Source organism: Eublepharis macularius, chromosome 5 (assembly GCF_028583425.1).
Source record: "Eublepharis macularius isolate TG4126 chromosome 5, MPM_Emac_v1.0, whole genome shotgun sequence".
NCBI classification, from domain to species: Eukaryota; Metazoa; Chordata; class Lepidosauria; order Squamata; family Eublepharidae; genus Eublepharis; species Eublepharis macularius.
In genome coordinates this window covers 54702572-54710992 of record NC_072794.1, presented here as the reverse complement: position 1 = coordinate 54710992, position 8421 = coordinate 54702572, and positions in this window count along the sequence as shown.

Genomic DNA, 8421 nt, shown 5'->3' with positions numbered 1-8421 from the left:
ATCTCTCTCCTCCTTTGCCTGGAGGATTCATGTCCACTAGACATGAACTAGGGGGGGAGGGGAAGAAATCAAGCATCAAACAGAAAGAGAAACCACTTCCTAGCCAAGGCTGCTCTCTTTCCCCCCTGCCTGTCCTTGGAGGAGGGGGGGCAATTTACTAAATCTCCTGAGGTGCCTGTGGTTTGTGCAGCCTGTCCAAAGTCATCAAGGCTACAGCGACAGAAGGGAAGGTGTGTGTGTGTATGTGGGGGGGACATCTTGGTGAGTGTATCGTTATGACTACCCCATTTTAGCAGAGCTTTGCTTCACTCCATGCATGAAATCACACCGCCTGTAAAATTAGAAGAAGGGCTCAAACCACAGAACTCACCAGAGCAAAAGAAAAAAAAATTCCATTAGCAGCCCTGGTTCCTCTCTAGATAGGCACATAAGCTTGGAGTGGAGGAAGATGAAAAAAGCAGGAGCCCCCCATGCCACCCTTCCTCGTGGCCCCGTAACTGCTGTAGGACAGGCAGAAAGCCAATAGTTGTGCTTTCCCCCTTCCTGTTCCTCCATGCCCAGAAAAACCTTCACCCATTTATTTGCTTAGATATTGATTTCCTCGTGGAATTTAAGCTTGCCAGGCAGATGTTAAAGACATAGGAGTCCTGACTGAGCAAGAAGGGGGCAATAGTGTCAAGAAAAGATGATTCAGCATCATATTCATATTACTCCACGAGAATTCCTTGCTCTGTTGAAATGCACGTGCTTTGCATGCAGAAAGGCCCGGGTTCAAAGATCTGCCTTATCCAGTTAAAAGAGTCTCAGTATTGGGAGGGGGAAGCATTCGTTTATGCTTGAATAGAAAGCTTATACAAGTCCTTAAGATGCCACAAGGCTCCTGTTTATTTTTCCTGAGGACCTGAAGAGCCGCTTTAGGACTTTCAGTCTGAAGCAGGAGGCTCCAGTCCAGGGGTCCCTGCCCACACCTTTCCTGGTGCTAGGGATCCCAAGTGCCTGTAGCTGGCAGGCAACCTTCTGGTGGTTTACCTGCTTACAACCGGCAGAAGTTTTTGGGCCACCCAGAGGTTGCCCACCACTGGCAGGGACCCGGCACACATGCTCCCAGCAGATGCGATGATGGCACTTCTGGAAGTTATTGCCACAGGAATACTCCCACACTTCGTTTGGGGCCAATTTTGACCCCAAACAGGCTGATTCTCAAAGAGTTGACCCTGTGCAAAGTGCAGAAGCGCTCCTGTGACCACTTCCAGAAGTGATGTCATCACACAAGTGCTGGGAGCGCACGTGCACTTTGTGCACGTGTGGAAACATGTACGCGGAAGGCCCGGGGTAAGTGCCAGGTCCCCCACTCCCGCTGGCAGGATATAGGGACCTGGCAACCCTACCTGGTGCCTGCCCAGTATTTTTAGAAAGTGAGTGGGGCTTTCGCCAAGTATGGCTTCTGATTGGCCACTGGAGATTTGATTGGCTGTGCAATTTTTTTAAAACTTTGCTTTGGCAGAAGCTCCTTCCATAGCACAAGGACCTTCAGTGTGTGAATGGAGGTAAGCTGTAGCAGCCATTTTGTAGCTGCACCCACCATACTGTGTCAGAATTCAAAAGGAGCCCACAGGCTCAAAAGGGCTGGGGAGTCCTGCTCTAGTCAACAGTAGCTTCTGCTGGAATAAAATTTTGTTTCTGTTTAAGGTGCCAGCAGACTCCTATTTATATTTGCCAGCCAGAGGATACAATATTGTGCTAGGTGAATCAGTGGTCTGACTTGGTATGTCAGAAATTATCTTTGTATATATATCATCACTATAAATTATTGTTTTAAAAAATGATGTTTGGAGGAAATGACCATGGAATGTGAGGTGTCACATTTTTAGCTTATTTAATCATATCATTAAGCTATACCAGCAACTGGAGTCCAGTAGTACCTGAAAGATTAATAAAATGTATTATAGCATATGTTCTAGTGAGTTAGAGTCCACTTCATTAGATGCATTGAGTCTTCATCTACAGCAGTGATTTATATTTAGAGTTACAAGCAACAGATGGGCGGGTATGGGGGTATGTGGTGAAGTGAACTCTGACTCACTAAAGCTCATTCTGAAATAAACATTAGTCTTAAAGGTGCCTCTGGACTCTTGTTTTATTTTATAATACCTGTAATTTGGATAGCATTTAAAAATGCTAAAATCCTGTGAAGTATTAATATCTCCATTTTGTGGCTTGTCACAGTATGTGGTCTCCACACTTGTCTTCCCACTAAGAAAGCTGTTCTCAGATTGCCAAAGAGTTGAGGCAATTCCGTCTGTGCTCTGCAGACATTTTTGGGTTGATAGACTTGCTTCTTTCTTAAGCAGTCCAGGAAAGTTAGCCTCCCCCAGATGCTAGAAAAGAAGCAATTACCAAAACAAGAACATGCTCTCCAACTAATTCAAGAATGACCACAAATCATCCTGGTTGGTGACATGCAGCCGAATAAAGCTAGGATAGTTAAAGAAAAAAAAGAGAGAGTCCCATCTGAAGGGTCAATCAGAGGTAATGGCATTATAACAGTCTACATACATCTGCATATTCAGTTTATGCATTAACAAAAAATAACTCTTATCAAGCTGTAAAGCTGTATCAGTATGTATTATCAGTAATGTCAACTTGAAAGAAAATCAGCTAATTTACAGACTCAGATCAGTCATGAAGATTGGTTTGAAGCAAGAATGACAGAGCTTCATTATATGAAGCTATGCAGTCCAAGCTCTGCTCACGACCTGAGCTCAATCCTGGAGGAAACCAGGTTCAGATAGCCGTCTCAAGGTTGACTCCGCCTTCCATCCTTCTGAGATTAGTAAAATGAGTACCCAGTTTCCTGGGGGTAAAGTGTTGATGACTGGAGAAGGCCATGGCAAACCACCCCGTAAAAAGTCTGCCAAGAAAACGTCATGACGTGACATCCCCCCATGGGTCAGTAATGACTCGGTGCTTGCACAGGGGACTACCTTTACCTTTACATAGCTTTAACTACAAAGGAGACATGCCCATTTATTTCTAACTTGCAAGATATATGCTTACTAGTTCCCTCCTCCACATTGTTGATGGCTAGTTCTCATGTAACAGCCCCCAAGATGTCAACACGCAATCCAGATAGTCTCTGGCCTTGGCTTTAAGACACCAAGTTACTAGTGGGCCGATCCACATGGTAAGCAGTTTGCAAACACTACAGACCCCGTTATGAGCTCACCAGTACAAAGAAACGTCTTCAGAAGCTTCACATGCATGGAAAGTAAGAATGATCCAGCGTTTTTCCTTTCCTGGTAACAGAATCTGCTGAATTCACGGGATACATTTTAGCCAGTAAAAAGACAGTATTTGAGAGGAGTAAAACTACATTTTGTGAACCAATTTTTAAAAATGGCATGAAGGGGGATCTTTGTAAGCCAGACCCACAGCATGTTGCTCATGACCTGACGGAGCTGAGCCTGAGGCTCAGAACCGAGGCCTGAGAGAAGCAACAGGATAAAGGCCACAATCTAGAGTTCTTAGAATGGTCACAGACCGTGGGCTTTATGACAAAGTTAGGAAATAACAGTTGTTGTATATCTGAAGAATTCTAGAAGGTGCATTTCCCAGGAACAGGGAACCTAAGGAAAACATTGGTAAGTGAAAACATGTGGAGCATCCTCAGAGATTAACATGTCTCAACTGTACTTGGCAAACTGCAGACCTAGGGTGTGGCTCCTGAACTCTGGGAAAGGATGCTATTAGATTCCATGGTTTCATAGATATGTTCAAAGTCTAACAGTGGTGTGTGTCCTATGACTAGCATACCATTTTCTCTGTTTAAAGTAGGGCATGGGTTCCCTTTCACCAGGGCCGGCGCGCCCATGGAGGCCAGGTAGGCGGTGGCCTCAGGCGCACGGGCTTTGGAGGGGCGCCGGAGGGGGTGTCGGGGGCGGAGGTGCATGCAGTGAAGCTGGCATGACTGGGATGCAGCTATTGCTGCAGCCAGCCAGCCAGTTCTGTGCTGCTGCCGCCGCTGCCACCACCACACACCCCAGCCGGGCGCAGCCTCCGCGCGCCACCCCAGCAGCAGCTCGCAGCTTATGTGCCCAGCTGGGGTGTGTGGCGGTGGCGGCATGGAGCTGGTTGGCTGGCTGCAGCTGCTGCTGCAGCTAGCCACGCCAGCTCCGCTGCACGCTCCTCCGCCCCAGCCTTTCACAAGTCTAGGATTGGAATGGAAGTCTATACACCCGTATCCCTTTGACAAGTTTAGCTCCTCCATGTTGGTATTAGAGGTTGCCTCCATCAGGAGACTGGATTCACTGATCTTTAAGAGGTGGTTCGTAGTCCTGAATGTCCATTATGAGGACTTGATGGACTTGGCTTCATGAGTGGAATCAGACTATTTAGCTTAGTATTGTTTCTAACTGCACAAACCTACAGGTAAGGAATGATGAGATGGCCAGTCTGTCTTCAGCATCTGACACACAGACATATTACTCCTGAATGCATACATTCATTTAGGTATTATGGCTAACAGAACTCACAGATCATCTCCTCCTTGTTACGGCTTTGTAACATGGGGCTGGAGAATAATTTATGCTATTTCATCATGCCTTCCTAAAGCGGACAGCATGCATCATTAATTTTAACATTTCTACATAGTCACTGTTTAACTCTGCTATGAAACTAGATCAAGAGGCCTAAGATGTTGGATTTGGACAGTAAACCACCTTAATCTTTCCTCTGTCATATTCTGGCTCACCTTCACTGTACCCCTACGGCTAACAGAAAAGAGATTTTTCATTAGTTTCAACTGGCTAATAGAAACTTGATGCTTCACAAAACAAGACCTGCAAATGAAATCACTGCTGTTTTAGGTTCTAGGATGGAGCATGTGGCGATAAGCAACTTTCATAGCCATTATCTATCCCGATGTTGTTTTTGTATTGCTCCAAGCCAGAGAGATAAAAAATTAGATCATTCTAGGAGAAGGCTGGAAAAATCATTGGACCAGCTGAATGTGATGTGGGCTGAGGTTCTGGTCTTCTACTGCAGGTATTTAGCCTGGGTGTGGCCACAGGCACAAGTCTTTGGGGTCAGCTGAAGGGGTCAAGGGTCCTTGGCTCTTGGCCCATGGCTTGTTGCCTATCTCTGAGTGAGTCAGACTAATGAAATCAGCACCAACCCAGGCTGTTAGAGCATCACAGTGTATATCTTTGAACATAGCATATTTTTGCATTTATTTTGTAAGCTGCTTTGAGCCCCCAGATACAGGAAAAAGGAGGGTATTTATGCTTCCATTGATATATATAATGGAATAGCAGCTTTGCTGGGGGGTAGGGCAGAAACCCACTTTGCAGGTAGAGATTACAAAGTAGGTTTCTGCCCTACCCCCCAGCAAAGCTGCTATTCCATTATATATATCAATGGAAGCATAAATACCCTCCTTTTGTAGACACATAGAGAGTCTAATATGAGATAAGAACGTAAGACATATAAGAGTTTTTTCCCATGAACAAAAACTTATAAACAATAGCATTTAAGTTTGGCCAAAAATTGGAAGGCAGCAGTACCAAACTCATTCATTTGTACAGAATTCCCAACACAAAACAGACTTGTAAAAATCTACCAGCTTCAAATTAATTGTCCAGAATTCAAAATGTGAAATTAGTATATGAGCCCAAAAGTCATCACATCAGATTTAGTTTTCTTGAGCATGCTGTGTGGGAAAACAGTATCAAAAAAGAGGAAAACATCCAAAGCAGTTTAGTGTGGCAAAGTATGTGTGCCCCAACTGTTCCAGACCCTGAGCATCTTTTTGGATTCCTTTGGGTATCTCCATATAAGACTCCACATTTCAAATAGTAAGCCAATAATATATTGTGTAACAACTAATTTAATAATTGACCTATTCTTTAGAGTAAGACATGCTTAATTGGAATGATGAGAATTAGACAATAAATTCATCTAACAAAATGGATGTACCAGGAAAGGCAAAACCTGTGCACTCATCAACCTTTGCTAGCCATCTCCCCCTCTTAAGAAGTCCATGACTAGAGTTTTTGGTTGCCACTCTATTTGGGGCACTCGCCTAGACATTGTGCCAGATTCTTTCCCATCCAGTCTTGTGACTCTAAGACTTAGTGTTTTATTTGAGTGTGTTAAAACTTATTAAAAATTGTTTGGAAACTGAATTTAAATTTGTTTAAACTGAAATTGCTGATGCTGAGCAAAGATACAGTGATTATGCTGTCACCTTCGGCTTTCCCCCCCGGAAGGGCAGGATATAAATGTTTGAAATACAGAAACCTCTTATCATCAAAACTTTGCAGTTACAGCAGAGACAGAGGTAAGTGAACATAATCAGCTATCTGGGAAATATGTTGCATATACATACCAAGATTTTTAAATGTGCATTTAGCCTCTGAGAGGCACAATTCTCTATATGGTATAGAAACAACCATTTTAAGTAGTGCATTGGATCTCTCTGGCAATGCTTTTCTTAAAAAAGACAACTAAAGCTGCTATCATTGGCTAAGATCCACACACAGAAAATGATGGGTTTCGGTGCATTGGGTAGAACTATACAGTGTAAGAAATGTGGGGCTGCCACAGAGAATAGCAGTGTTGTGTCAACTTCTCCCCTTCTCTCATGAACATGTAGCACATCCTACCTGTGTTCCAATATTACAATACTGTGTTTCCTCCACCAGTATCAGCATAATTAACTGCCGCTGAGGGAGGTAAGGAAATGCAGATCACAATTATCACAGGACAAGTTGTGCGATATGTTACAGTGAAAAAGCTAACTTGACATAGCTCTGCTGTTTTGAGAACAGAAGTCTTGAGTTGCACTACAGTTCTGCCCATTAATGCGGACGCAAGGCTCCCTTAATTCTTGCACTTTGCCTTCCCCATCATAGAAGCTGTAAACTGTTTTCATTTCATGAATTTTTTGGGTGGTGGTGGGGAGGGGAGGAGGACAGCATCTTTTCCCTACTGAGCAAAAAGCAGAGGTTTCTTTTCTTTTTAAATAACTGGGAAAAGCGGACTGTAGGGGAAGAGTTAAGTGACCCCCGATCCAGATTGCAGCTAGGAAACATTCATGCAACTGAGCAACCCTCCCATTCAATAAAAACATGAGTTTTGAAATCCCCAGTCTTATTCACTAACACCTGTGCAACGGCAGTTACTGCAAGATCATTACCCTTCACTGTTCAATGTGTTTTATGGCCAACCTTCAACTGAATTTCTCATGCCACTGACTGAGGAGCATTGCTTTTGCAAAGCTTTGCAGCTGGCGCTGCCAACGATAGATGGCAGAGACTTTCTAGACAACCTCAGCTGCCCAGCACCAGGTGCAGAGGTTGTCAGCTGCTGCTATCTGAATTCCCACTGGGGAAGGTGAAGCAGATATAATCTACAAAGAAAATGAGAAAATTCTATTTTTTGTTTTTGGGAAACTGCATCATTGCCTATTTGAAAAGTACAACATTCACTCCACTGTCCAGCAAAACATTTTGTTTTGAGACATGACAAGAATGATCTCTGTATACTGTCAGAAATAGACCGAAGGAAAAACTGAAAGTTAGAGCAGCTCTAAAATTGTTTAAGAATTTCCTGGAAGCAGTCTATTTTATGTGAATGAGCCTTCCAGACAAACCTACTTCTCCTGCTGCGTTTCTAGACTGACAAGGCTTCAGTACATTAGATGCAACGGCCTTCTGAACCAGAGCAATTAAAAAAAGACTAGCATGGTAATGTAGTCCAATGTGTTCCCTATGGGTGTTTACAAAGAAATTGGTAACATTCAATGGGGTTAACCTACAGGTGAGTGTGCTATTTTAAGCTGTTGTGAACACAGCTGAAACCCAACTAGACTAATTTCTAAGCAAACATAGACAGTTCAGTTGGGTAGAAAGAAAGGCCAGGGCCCAAGATTTGCTCATGTTTCACACGGTCACGTCACCTTGCTATGTAAGGCTTTAGCAGAATGCCATCTTTATGATAACATTGACATTTTTCTCTGCAGCTGCAACATTCACACACAAACTGAACATGATTTGATGGCAGCTCAGTGCATGCAGATGATTCATTAGGACCAAATGGGATTGCATTACAAAGCAGAGATTTGTTTTATAGCTATTCTGTACTGATTCAATGCATCATGTAACCAGTTCCTCCTATGCATATTTGCTTGGAAAGGCTTGCTCTCATCAGATTGCAGCCAGTTTTGGAATCTGCACCATAAACTTCAATCACATCATCACTTGGTGCAAGTCTCTCTTCTCCTAAGTTCCTTTGCTGGTGTGGGCTGCAAAGGAAGTGCCTCAAAGCTGAAAGGGAGAAGATACACTATGTTTGAGAAACATTTGTCCTGAGAGGGAGCCCCCTCAATGTCCTCCCTCAGAGCTGCACAGAGCAGCAGCACCA